Genomic DNA, 13,223 nt, shown 5'->3' on the forward strand with positions numbered 1-13,223 from the left:
CGTGCGCTCAGGGGAGCCACTCCATGGCCGCCGGGGCTCCCGGCCGCGCTGGTGCTGCGCCTAGCCCTGTGAGCAAGCAGCCGTCCCTGCCGGCGCGGCCGCCCGCGCACGCGCTCCAGCCGGCTGCCGCGCGGGAGGCTCCTGCTGCTGCCACCGTGGGGTGGACGCAGAGGGGAGGCCGCTGGGGGCGCTGGAGGCCGCAGGGCACGGAGTTGAAGGCGATGCTGCTGCAGGCCCTCCCTGGCCGGGAGCTGCGGGGCCACCCTGCACACGAGAGCAGAGCCGAGGGCCGCAACACACCCATGCTGGCTGTGCGGGACCCAGGCCCCGCTGCGCACAGGGGGCAGGGGGGAAGCACCGCTGGCACCGCACGGCGCTCGGCCGCCGCAGCACACAGGTGCCCTCGGCACGCGGCCGAGGCCCTCGCCAGGTGCCATTCCACTCCGCGTGCCCGGGCGACGCAGCCCCTTGAGTCACTGGACAGAAATAAACCTCGAGGAGCGACGCGAGGCGCTGCCACCACCCCAGCGCAGGCCTCCCAAGGGGCTCCCGCCGCTGCGTGGGGGCGAGGGCCATGTGGCCATAAGCAGCCCGTGGCGCTTCCCCGGCCTCGGCGCCCCGACAGAGCGGCCGCGCGCAGGGAGCTCCCGCACAGCTTTGCCTGCAGCCCCATAGCTCTGTCCCCAGGGCGATCCCTGCCCTGCGCGAGGGGCTTGGGAGCTGTCGGCGGCACTGGCCATGTGGCTGCCTGGCCCAGCCTGGTCCGTACGGCTCTGCCCCTGGCGCAGGGGACACGTTTGGCCGCGAGGCCCCTCCTGGGCAGCAAGGAGGGCGGCAGCTGCTTTCGCTTCTGTCCCGCAGTGGCAGGCAGGGAAGGCTGGGCTGCCTGGCGGTCACCGCAGCGGCGGCAGCTCCCAGGCACGGGCTGAAGGGAACCCCAGGCAGGTCTGCTGAACCAGCGCAGCCAAGCGCTTCCCGCAGAGCCATGACGCCTGCCAAGGCCAAGGCCAGGCAGCCAACAGCGGCGCTGCCGAGGCCACGCGGCACGACACGCATGGCCACGGGAGGATCGGCCGCTCCTGCTCCAACCCACACATGCCGAATAGCTCCAAGAGCTCCCAGCAGGTCACCCCGGACCCTTCCCCCTCCACAGCACGCGTCTTCCCACTGGTGCTTTCCCTGGGATCTCCGCATGTGTTCCAGCGCAGCTGGATAGCGGTGCACGGTGAGAGCAGCACGAGGCTGCCCGCCTCGACGCCACGCGTGCATCTCCACAGGGCAAGTGCGCGCAGCAGGAGCGACCGAGGACAAGCGCAGCCCGCGCTCAGCGGAGCAGCTGGCTCTGCTCCGCCACCAGGGCTTCCCCGAGAGAGAGCACCCTGACGCCGGGGCCGCAGCTCCGCGCGGGCAAAGCCCCACGGGCACCGCTGGGCTGCGGCAGCCAAGAGCGAGGCGCAAGCGAGCAGTCGAGCACTCCTGGGAGCCCGGGCTGCACGTGCCCGCCGGGGTTACATGTACGTGAATTGCTGCTGCTTCCCACGCAGTTCAGAAGCTCGGCAGTGCCCTGAGCGTTACACACAGACAGCATTTATCACACCGCATGTGTTTTACTGCCACCTGGGCATTAGGCGGCTCCTGTAGAAGGGAATGCTGCACTCTGCGACCGGCAGCAGCTCTGCTGTCTGCAGCTGCGCAGTGGAAACTTCCTTGGACGTTTTCCCTGTCTCTTAAAATAAATTCAGCGGGATTATAGACAACCTCGGATGCCACTCACTCTGCTACGGCCACTCCAGGCGTCCAGAGTAAAGACAATTTCCATTAACTTCTAGCAAGTTCATTTGTGCTGGGGCCGTGGCCACAAGAGAGGCACCGGCAGCGTCCCGCGCGGCGCAGGCACAGGCACCGCCCCTGGTGACCGGGGCTGCCCCATGCCCAGGGCGCTGCCCAGCCGTGGCCGCGGCGCCAGCTCCCCTGCTCTGCAGGCCCAGGCTCCTACCCACTTCGCACCCACGCCAAGCATTTCCAACAGCCTGTCAAAAGCTTCCCAGACCATCCAGCAGCATTTGTGAAACAGGACAGCCAAGGAGACAAACGGGCCTGAAAAACAGCCTGTAGCTCTAGTCACAGGAAAACTACCAGCTAGTCTCTAAAAAGGCTACAGTAATTCAATTAAAAAAAAAAAAAAAAAAAAAAAAAAAAAAGAAAGAAAGAATGCTGCTTAGTCCGGGGTGGGGCTTGTGACAGCTTCAGGTCTCGTTTTCCATCTAACAGCCAGGGTCTGATCATGCACCACGAGCAGGGTCTGGAGATGCCCCCTCCCTGGCTCCGGCAAGCCCACCCCAAAGGCAGCGGCGATGGATCCGACAGACATATAAATTAGGCAGGATGCAGCCGGAGCGCCTTCTGTGTTTTCACATATGCAAGGACCTCAGGAGGTGCAAATGCTTCTCATTTCCAGCCGCTGATGTTATCAGGTGGGATCTCCAGCCTGGAGGCGCTCAGGGAGCTCCTGGAAGGCGGCTCCCAGCCAGGCCCCTTCTGCGACCCCTTATCTATCTGTTAAGTGCTTCAGCAGTGGGAACCGGCCTCATTTGCACATCAGAAGTCCCAGTGGGATTTGGCCAGCCGAGCCAATCTGAGCCTCTACAGTTATTTTCCCGGGGTCTATAATGTTAGCACAGGAATGCTCTGCTTCCCCTCAGCGCAGGCGTCCTGGCCAGGAGGCAGCGCAGGGCCCTGCTGGGAGCATGCTTCCCCACAGCACTGGGCACGGCGGCGCCTCTGCAGCATGATTAAGCAAGCGCTCTGCAGAGCCCTGGCACCGGCAGGCAGCCCCGGAGCAGGAGCAGGGGCGGCCGGGAGGAGCGCGGGGCCAGTCTCGGTACCTCAGCTGGTGCAGACGGCTGCACTAGAGCAGCTCTCCACGCACAGCAGGACGGGTGAAGGAACCAGACAGCTATTTGTTTTGCTTGGCATTTACAGCTCAACTGCTCCAAAGCGCCAGCACGCCAGGGGAAGCGGAATGCACATCCAGGAGATATTTTTAGAGCAAGAGCCTGAGAAGGGCCGTTCCCAAGGCTCCCCCGGCACGCGCCGCCCAAGGGCGCTGCGGGCTCCGTACCGAGCGCTCCATGGGCGCCGTGGAGCAGAGCAGGGCTGGCAGCGCAGAGCGCATGGAAACACGTGGCCACGGAGGCATGGGGCCGGCGCGGTGCCGAGGGGCTGCCCTGCCCTGGCCCAGCGCGCTGCTCCAGGGAGAGCACAGAGAGAATCAGTCCGGTTTTCCTCCCAAGCACTCCCCGTACCTTATCCTGTCCCCGCACGGTTATCCCGCTGCGCTGGACCCTGCTGGGCCCTGCTGACACGAGGAATGCTCGTTCTTCCCATGCGCTACCTGGAGGCCAAAACCTCTGGAAACCTGGCCTGAAACAAGCAGGGGAACAGGAAAACTGCAGAAAGCGACACACGAGCTACCAGAGCGCCTCAAGCTCCTGCTTTCATCCGGATCTCCATATGTACCTTTCCTTGAGAAAAACTGTGTTGCTCACAGACTCTCACAGGCAATGTTAAAGTCTTTTCCACTCCAAAATAACCACAGAAAAGATTATCAGAAAAACAACAGGAACAAAACTGATATGAAAGCTTAGAGTCAGAATTCCTGCAAATTCATGGGGATACGCGCGCACAGCCCTATGCGGTGTGCCCAGATTGCAGCAGCAGCCGCCCTGCAGCAGCGGAGCGGCCTGTTCCACATGCAGCCCCGCAGCGGAGCAGGGAACCCAGCGCAGCGCCCGGCAAAGCCAGACGGGCACCTGGCGAGCACTTCCCCGTGCTGCGCTCCCCGGGGCCAGTGGCTCCCAACACCACGGGCCAGGCCATGCCCAGTGCCGGGATGCAGCTCCCTCCTTGCAGCGCGGCCGCCTCCCCAGGCGCATCCTGCTCTTTGTGGGCACAGGCTGCCAGAAGCCGCTTGGCCGCTGAAATGCTGCCCAACGCAGCATTCATGAAATTCTCCAGCTAGCAGCAGCGGTTTAACACAACGCCGAGTGGAGCCCAACTAAAACAGCCTCCACGGGGCGGCTCTGCGCGGGGCTGGGGCAGCGCGGGTGGCTCCCGCCAGCCGCTCGCTGCGGCGCCGCCCCGCTGCTCGGCGCGCACCAGCGTCCTGTGCTGCAGGGGCTGCCGCCCGGCACGGGCTGCCGTGCTCACCCGCTGCCCTCGCAGGCACCGCCCGGCCCGGCCCGCTCAGCGAGCGCCAGCTGGCAGGGGCGCGGGGAGCCCCGGGGCCGCCAGCCCCCGCAGCGCTCACACCATCACTACAGCCCTCCCTCCATCAGCAGCCGCCTGCTCACCACGCAGGAAACACGGAATTCACTGAAACAGCTCTAAAACGTGCTGCAGCTCCCCGAAAACATGAACTTCACTGGCATTTTGAGCTAGGATGAGACAACAGTTCACTGCAGGATTAGGCCTGAGCCATCTTTGTCACCTCATGGAAGGGACCTGTGTCCTGTCCCACTACCAAGCTCCAGGAAAAAAAAAAGAACTCAGTGTTCCTCCCAGATCCCGGAAGACAGGAGCCAAGAACTGGGCTGGACGAGTTGGAGACACAAATCCGCCAACAGCTCCCACAGCAAGTTCCTTGTTGGTCACAAAGAGGAGGGAAAAAAACTAAGCATTCCCCCCCCCCCCCACACACACACACACACACAAACAGACCCCTCTGCCTGGATCAGGAGAGCAAGGCCACACATTCTAACACCTCACCAGGTTTCTCTAATACCTACTACAATGACAGTGTACTAAACTTTGTAGCTAGCCAAATTTCATGTGGCACAAATGATTTAATTAAAGAAAGAGCCTTGATTTCTCTTCTTATTGTGTTCTCCTACTATTACCTTGATTGTTTTCACTCATTCCAAGTCTTCCAAAGAGACCATTTTCACTTCATTTTCTGGTACGTTTTCTACCTTTCGCTCTCCAGGCTCTCTCTAGGTCCATTTACTGCTTCTGGCCCTTTTCTTTCAGCTCCTCCTTCTCCAGGAAAGGGGCTCTGAATCCAGCAGATCATTTGCAAGCATTGGCACCTTGCTCACAGCCCAGTCAGCCTGAGCACGTGCTAATCTTACACAGGGAGGCTGGCTGGGGGTTGCAGTGGATGGTGCCTGAAACATTTGCTCCTGCTGCCGACCCCAAGGGTTGTGGTGCTGCAGCTCCCCCGTCTCTGTTTGCGGCTCTTGAGCAGCAGGGCTGTTTCCCCTCGCAGTGCAGGCCACGCACTCACCTAGCTCTGGTTTTGGCAGCCGGGGTCAACTCCTTTTTGTGGTTCTCCCCTCCTCCCAGGCTCCAGAGGGCCCAGCCGGGGCACCAGCTGCCGCCTTTGGCACCAGTGCTGCAGGTTCAGGGCACACACAGCTTTCCAGGGCACGCGGGCACTGCTCAGCCGGGGCTTTGCTTCTGCTTTTAAAGCACCCTGCTGTAAGGGACAGCTCTCAGCAAGTGCTCTTTAAATAACAGTCCTGCCCAGCAGACGCTCCATGCGTGCAGCTGCTGGAGCACCAGGGATTTCTGGCTGTGCAGCCGCACGCTGCCCTGCTCCTGCTCAGCCCTGGCGCCTGAGCAGTGGTGCCAGCCCCGGCACACGCAGCGCGCGGGTGGGCGGCTGAGCACCCCGTCCCGGTCAAGGGGGCTGGGGCACGCGGACCCCGCGGGGCTGGAGGAGCCGAGAGACGGGCGCCTTGTCTCGCCCCACAGAGCCCGGGCTCCATCCTGCGAGCGGTGCCTCCGCCGCGCGGCACGGAGCTCTCCCAAGCACCCACCTTCCTCAGTGGCTGCATCTGCATGGCACCCAAGGGCCCTTGGATGCAGCTGCTCCTGCTTTGCTGAGCGGGGAACTCCACGCTCGGCACCGCAGACACGTCTCCTTGGGTGACTACCAGCAGAAAAGGAGCTAGAGAAATGCAAAATAAACTGAGTAATATTGTATTAGCATAATGATTCCAAGAAAAGCCAAGCACAACTCAAGGTGAGAGGGACACTACTTGGAATTTTACCTGGCTTTCTTGCAGAATTTTTTAAGCAGCATTTTGTATTTACACAAGTCAAATGCTCATTTCATTTTCTGGTATGTGCTTAAGTACTTCCCAATTGAATTGAGATCAAAGGGGTTTAAATTGCCAAGTTGAGTCACAATTTAAATAATCAATTTTACATCTGGATTGGCACATCTTTTAGCTCTTTCCTCAGGACCAGTTAATTATTGCCCAACATAAATGAGCGCGCTGTTTAGCTGTGTCTGGGTTGGAGCAGCCATTCTGCGGGAGGAGGCGGGTCTGCTGTCCCGAGCACACGGGGGGGGCACCCGCTGCTGCCGCCTTGCAGGGGCTGCGCAGCCGGGTGAGGGTGCTGGGGCTGTGCGGCCGGGCGGCAGGGAGCAGCTGCGCCCCAGGGCCCTCGGGCATCCAGACGCTGCCGTGCAGGCAGTGCCACTGCCGGGGAGGCAGCACGGAACTCCCGGGGGAGCGGAGCGGGGCAGACGGAGCAGAGCAGAGCTGCCAGCCCAGCAACCGCCTCCTTCGGCGGCGAGCAGCAGCGCAGCCAAAGCCTCCAGTCCCATCGCCACTGCAGCCACTTGGCCGTGGCACAGGCTGGTAGGGCGCGCTTTGCACCTTTAATCACCTCCACGGGAGGGGAAGGGCACGTTTCATCACCTTTATTCACAATTCACCCGCTTTCATTTTTTTATGAAAAGCAGCAAGCAAACAGGTGTAAACTAAACTATACCCCAAAGACTCCAATCATTTACATTAACAGCAGCTTTTACACTTTAAATGCGCAATAGCAAAGGTAAAGTGTATTTGTTCAATATCTCTTCAGGGGCAGGTCAATTCAGGGACTAAAACCTCATCTATTTCCTGAAATCATCCCATACAGGTCTGAACACTAGCCTTCCAGTTTTTAAACTCAACCCAGAGCAAAAATAAAGTGCAAATACTAGTAAGTCTGGGCCCCAGCCGCGTGTCCTGGGAGCGCAGCACCAGGGAAGGCCCAGCCGAGCCCCGGCCCTGCGCCAAGCCGCTCAGGCCGTGCAGGGCTCCCGCTGCGCGCCAAGAGCCCCTGCAAAGCTGCCCAGGGCCGCTGCACGCGCGGATGAGGGTGCCGTGGTGGCAGCCGCTCGCTGCTCTCGCAGTCACCGCGAGCAAACAGCATCCGCAGCGCTGGGTACTGCCCGTCCTCATGCCCAAGTCCTACAGACCTCCAGGTCAGGGATAAGGCACAGCCTCTCTCAACCCACCCTCGGTTAAGGGGGGCAGCAAACTGTAATACAGCCTCAAAACACACACTCATCTCGCAGAGACTCAAGGAACAGCACGAGAAGAAAACCAACAGCTTCCACAAGCAACTTTTGTCTTTGGCCCATAACTGCCTACCATTCTGCCCTTCCTAATGGCAAAAAGGACAAGACAAAAACCCCTTAAAATCCCGGACACTGTTGTGCTCAGAGTCCAATAAATGTTTTATTAAGAGTGTCTGAACAACATCCAGGTCCAAATCGTTATTAAGAAGATTTTCTACAAAGCCTTTTTTACTTACCACTTTTGCCACAGAATGCCTTTTTGCACAAGGCATGGAAACACCGTATTTCTTTCAAAGGTATTTTAATACTGTTTGGGTCTTTATTTCTCTAATTTAGGAACAATCATATTGATGTAATCATTCTCCATAATACTGAGTCATAAAGAACTTGCATAGAGGGAACAGTCTAAATAGCTTCAGACTTTAGAACAGGTTTTGCAGAACAATTATGCATAGCTCAGCTTCGGAGGGGAGGACATGAGTCTTACATGTGGAGACAGAAAAAGCACCGCGCTGCTTCGGCAAGTCGGAACACGGCATCATTTAGGTTATTCTCTAAAGGCTGAGGCAAATGCGTAGGGCCACAAACACACGTAAAAGTGTCTACGTAGCATTTTTGGCACATTCGTAAAGGCCTAATTGACGATCAACGAATCTGAGGTTAAAGAAATAGCAAAAACAAAGGCAGGGAGTTGTAGAAGAACTTTTTAAAGTACCTAGTCTGGACAACAAAGGCAAGAAGGAGAAAGGCAGGAGAAGAGCCCTGGAGAAGAGGCGGTGCTGCGCCGTGGGAGGCACAGGGCGCACCAGGGAGCACCAACGCTAACGTACCCCTGGCGGGCGGCTCTGTTCCTCGCCAGCGACTCGCAGTAACTTGTCTTCCCCGTCCCGGGCAGAGAAGGGTCAAACTGCGCAGAGGGGCTGGAGAGCTGCCAACACCCGAGGCCGTGAGCCCCAGCATCCCCACAGAGTGGGGCAGTACCTGCGCTCCCACACGCCCCGGCGCCCGCTTCGCCGGCCTGCACCGAAACCGCCGCCGCGTCACCGGAGGAGCCTGGCCGTGGGCAGCGGGAGGGCACCATCCACGGCCACCTGCTTTGAAGACAGGTCCCGGCACACGGAGCGCCGAGAGGAGCAGAGCGAGATGGTCTCCCGCCGCACCGAGGCCTCTGGGCCCCGCGGGGAGAGGCGGCCAGAAAAAACTGCTGCGCAGGCGTCTTCGCAACACCGCAATGCCGGGGCAGTCATTACACATGCATGTTTTATGATCCACGCCAAAAATACAAGTCAAGTGGTATAAAAATTACTGCTTAGATCAATGCTTAATACTTCAGAATGAGTGCCTGGAGAAGAACTGCCGTCTGCACTTTCCAGCTGTTTTACTGTATTCTTCTGTTGTAATCACATTTAAAAGAGAACCTTATCCTTTTGATGAAAATAGATCATTTGCAAGAGTTTCTATATTTGTTTCACAAGCTACCAGTACATCTAGATATTTTGATTATAACTTAAGTTTTAAGCTTAAAAACAAAAACACAAAGATTTTAATGCACAACTCAAGACTCTGGCAGACATGAATTAGCCAATTTAACATGTGGACTACAGCACTATGTGCTGTAAATCTTTTCATTCCAGCACAAGCACACAGGAGTCTCGGGGACATGGCAATGCTGCAAGAGCGAGGCCCCGCAGCGCCCCGAGCGCTCAAGCGGCCGCCGCTGCCGGCGGGACGCGAGGCCGGGACAGGCGCGAGCCCGAACGAAGCCTGGGAGTTGCAACCTGCAACCCGGCCGGGGTGTTCATCACCATCAGACAGCCTGCAAGGTGACAGCTACCCTTCCATATCCATAACACATGAAACCATTTATTCTCTCTCCAACCAAACCACTATCTTCTCTTTCTTTTTAATCTCTCTTTTATGATTCCGCCTTAAAATGACTTAATTGTTCCAGTCCACCCACACAAACACAAGAGACAACTTTATTGCAGAGGAGCACCCTAAATAGCACAGTCTGCTTTAAACTAATACAAACAAGTATTTTGTTTAATTTTACATTTGTTTCCTAGGGAGATTCGGATCCCATCGCTTCTGCCTCCAATCCCAACAGGCGCCCGCACCGCAGGAAACCCCCTAGCACGGAAGGGCCAGGCGCCACCAGAGCCCCACGCCGCGGGGCCGGGCCGGCCTCCCTCCGGCCCCATGTCCAGCGAGCGGGGGCACCGCGAGAGGTGGCAGTGGCACCTGCCCCACGGCACGTCCCGGCCCCAGCTCCTCAGCGTGTCCTAGCCCCGCGGCGGGTCCCAGCCCCAGGGCGCATCCCGGCACCCAGGCAAGCCACGCTCCAGAAGGGCTCACACAGCAGCCAAGAGCAACTGGAGGGCAGCAGTGACAGGGGGACCGGCCGGGGCGGCTCCACAGGCCTCACAGGACATGGGCCGAGTCCTCAGGAGTCTCTGCTGAGGGGTCGGGATGCGCCCCAGGCCAGCACCACGCAGACTCTCCAGCGGGGGCTCTCCAGAGGCTCGAGGGGCACCAGAGCAGCCAGGCTGCTCGGCGCGGCCAGGAGTCTCCCAAGGCAGCGCGCTCCTCGACACAGACACCAGCGCTTCATCCTTCAGCTGCTTCGCAAGCTCCGCTGGGAAACGCAACAACAACGAAGCGCCCGCCTAAGTCAGCAGCAACCTGCGACTCCCAAGCAGGACAGCAACAGAGGCCCAGCAAGATAGAAAAAGGACATTGCAAAGATCACTCTTCCTCCCTTTCTCCCCATGCTTTCCATCAACCAGAGACAATTTCCCAAGCCAGAAACTGCATCCGGACCACTGTGTTTAAAGGTCTGCCCACAGACCTACTAATAGATCTGATTCACTTCTGAACGGCTCTCCTGCGCGTCCCACAGCAATGATTCCACACCTTAAAATAGGCACCACACAAGAAGTGCTTCTATTTCCAATTTGCTGGCTCCTGGTTACACAGCACATCCCCTGCTATAGGCCAGGGGAAACAGCGTCCGTTCCCGACTGCCCATGCACACACCGTGTGTTCACAATGCAATCCGCCTCAGACACCTCTCCCCAGCAGCCTCCCTCCACGCAGACCCACTGCCCCTCATGAAGCGCAGTGCAGCAAGGCTGCAAAGCCACAGTAACACTCACAGCTTAGTTTCAGAGCAAAGAAAGTGCTGCTCCTGAGGAGCAGACAGCACGCGAGCCACTGGGAGCCTTTCATGGCGCTGACGCTGAAGGGGCGCGGAGCAGGCACCGAGGCGAGGGGCAGCAGCGCCCCAGTGCCAGCGGCAGCTGCTGGGCAGGCGCGGAGCCACCGAGGCCAAGGCCATTCCCTGCACGCAGGCACAAGGCGGCACCCCTGTGCCCCGGCAGGCAGGGCGGCGTGCAGGCCAGGCCGATGTGCACGGGCACATCGAGGGCAGCCTGCGTGGGGCAAGGAACAGGCAGCGGCCGGCTGGGGCCGCCATGCAGCACCATGCAGCACCTCATGCTGACTGCTCCCCAGCAAGGAGCCACACTGGCAGCTCTGGCCTGGCAGGGTGAGCTACAGGCACAGAACACTGCATGTCCAACAGGCTCCAGCCCCTCGGCACACAGGCAGGGCGCAGACCCCCCGCTCGCTGCCCCGCAGGCTCCAGCCCCTCGGTGCGCAGCCCCACACTCCTTGGCGTGCCCATTGAGCTCCCTGCAGGGCTTGTCCCACGAGTGAAACTCCCAAGCGAGTGCCCAGCATCAGCTGTGCTCAGAAGTGCAAATCACTTTGGAAGAGAGCCCCGGAGCACCGGGCTGCGAGAGGCCACCTTCAAGCGCTCACTCACTACCTGTAACTGGGTCACACACCAAGGCAGCACCAACAACTTCATTAGAGCTACCCAATCATACTCAGCTACACTGCTCTGCTCCTGGAAAGACTTCCCCAAACCTCCTCTGGGCTGTAAGTACAGCCAAGAAAGAATTAAAAGAATTCCTTGAAAGCATTTTGCTGTCAATAGCAATTTCCAAACTGATGAACTCAAAATTCCTCAAACTTCCATGACTTCTGCTTTGCAGCACTGCCATTCTTCACAGCACACAGGCAGGTAAAAGATGTGAATGACAACTGCAGCTACTTCAGGCTAAGGACTGGTCTAGGGCGGGATTTAAAAGGTCTGTTTTTACCTAGTGTTCACTGCAACTCCCATTCTCCTCAAGTGTGTCCATGCCCTCTACCCCAAGGTTTTAAAGCAAGTAAACCATTAAATCTAAAAAAGCAAAACTTTATTAAATGTAAAGCAAACTTTATTAAACCTATAGGCAGTGCAGGGAATGTCTGTGACCTTCATGCGCGAGGGCAACGAGCAGCACCGGCACCTCTGCCACACCACCCGGCTCCGCACGCCATGGGCGCCAGCGGTTCCGCTTCCATGAGCTTGTACTAGTGCAAGAGAAAGGTCCCGGTGGAGGTGGGGGGCTCCATTTGGGAGCTCCAGGAGGGTACAGAGCTCAGACAACACTCGCGGGGGAGGGCCCCACTCGGAAAGCTGCTGGGATGGAGAGCAGCTCCAGCTGCTCTGCAGGGGCGCGCCGGGCTCGTGCTGATCGAAGCCTCGATTCCCAAAGGGGCTGGCAGGGGAAAGGGGCTGCTCCCCACATCCACCGCCCCGCGGCCCTGCGGCTTCTCAGGAGCTCTGTGCCTTGTCCGGGGCTGAGCGCGTCTGCGCCCTCCCGTGTCACCGCAGCCACGCTGTGCCAGCGCTGCACGTCTGCTGTCAGGGACACGGGCGAGGGGCCTTCTCTGCAGGCCTGGGGAGGCACCAAGACTCACCACGGGGGTACCCTTAAAGGGAGATCCATCTCACAGCAAGGAGTTCTGCTGGGCCCTCTCTTCCACCTCAGCTCCTCGTCACATCCACGTTCCTCCTCCCAAGGGGCCTTTCTAAACAGCTTTCACGGTTAACTTGGCATCACCCAAGAAAAGAGTAACCAACTCGCTGTACACGAAGATGGAAGGCCAACGATCAGGCCAACAAAGCCAAGGACAAGGAGAATACAAAGCAGGCAGCCAGCAAAGCAAGAGGAGGGCGCGGGACCCAGGGCACCCGCAGCCCGGGGAGGCACCGCAGCCAAGGCCGCTTCCCGGCGGCGCCTCCCGGGGAGGGTCCTCACAACCCCTCCCAGGTAACGAGGGCACCCACAGCGCTGTCCAGAGCGCAGCACCGGGCAGCAACTTCAACAGCCGCAGGAGCCTCCCGGCAGGCGCAAGAGCAGCGCAGAGGAAACGGAGCTGGTAACAGGCCCTGCACCTGAGCACCGGGCTCGGCAAGACACCGTCAGCGACATCTCCAGGGGTCATGGACACGAGCTCGGCAAGGCCTCCCTCTCTCAACTTTTAGCTGTGAAACATGTAATAAGAACCAAGACTAAAGCTAACAATGCAACTGTTCTCGTCCCTTAGGCTGTTTTGCTGAAAGAACAGCCTCACCTTCTACAGTTTTGGCCTAGCCACAATTATTTAGGTAAAAGCTGACGATGTAAACCCTGAAACAGCTGCAGAAATGACTAGGTCACAGCAACAGACACCGAGGCTCACCCTGACACGGGCACAGAAGCAGCCGGCCTTCCCTGGGGTGTGAGGAGGCAAAGGAGCAGGGAGGCGGCGGGCAGGGGCTCTCCCGAGCCCTGCGCTGCTCGGGCCGCGCGCACGGGGCAGGAAACGGGAGCCGGGAGGCGCTGCGGCCGGCGCGAGGGCCCGCGCGGGGCCCGCCCAGCTGCGCCCGCCGGTAAGGGGCTGCTCTGCGGGCAGAGCCCCACGGCAGGGCAGAGGGCACCGGCGGAACGGGAGCCGCGGGCTCAGGGCAGGCGCCGCAGCCCCTCGCGGC

Source organism: Nothoprocta perdicaria, unplaced genomic scaffold (assembly GCF_003342845.1).
Source record: "Nothoprocta perdicaria isolate Ctin4 unplaced genomic scaffold, notPer1 scaffold_203, whole genome shotgun sequence".
In the NCBI taxonomy this organism is placed as follows: Eukaryota; Metazoa; Chordata; class Aves; order Tinamiformes; family Tinamidae; genus Nothoprocta; species Nothoprocta perdicaria.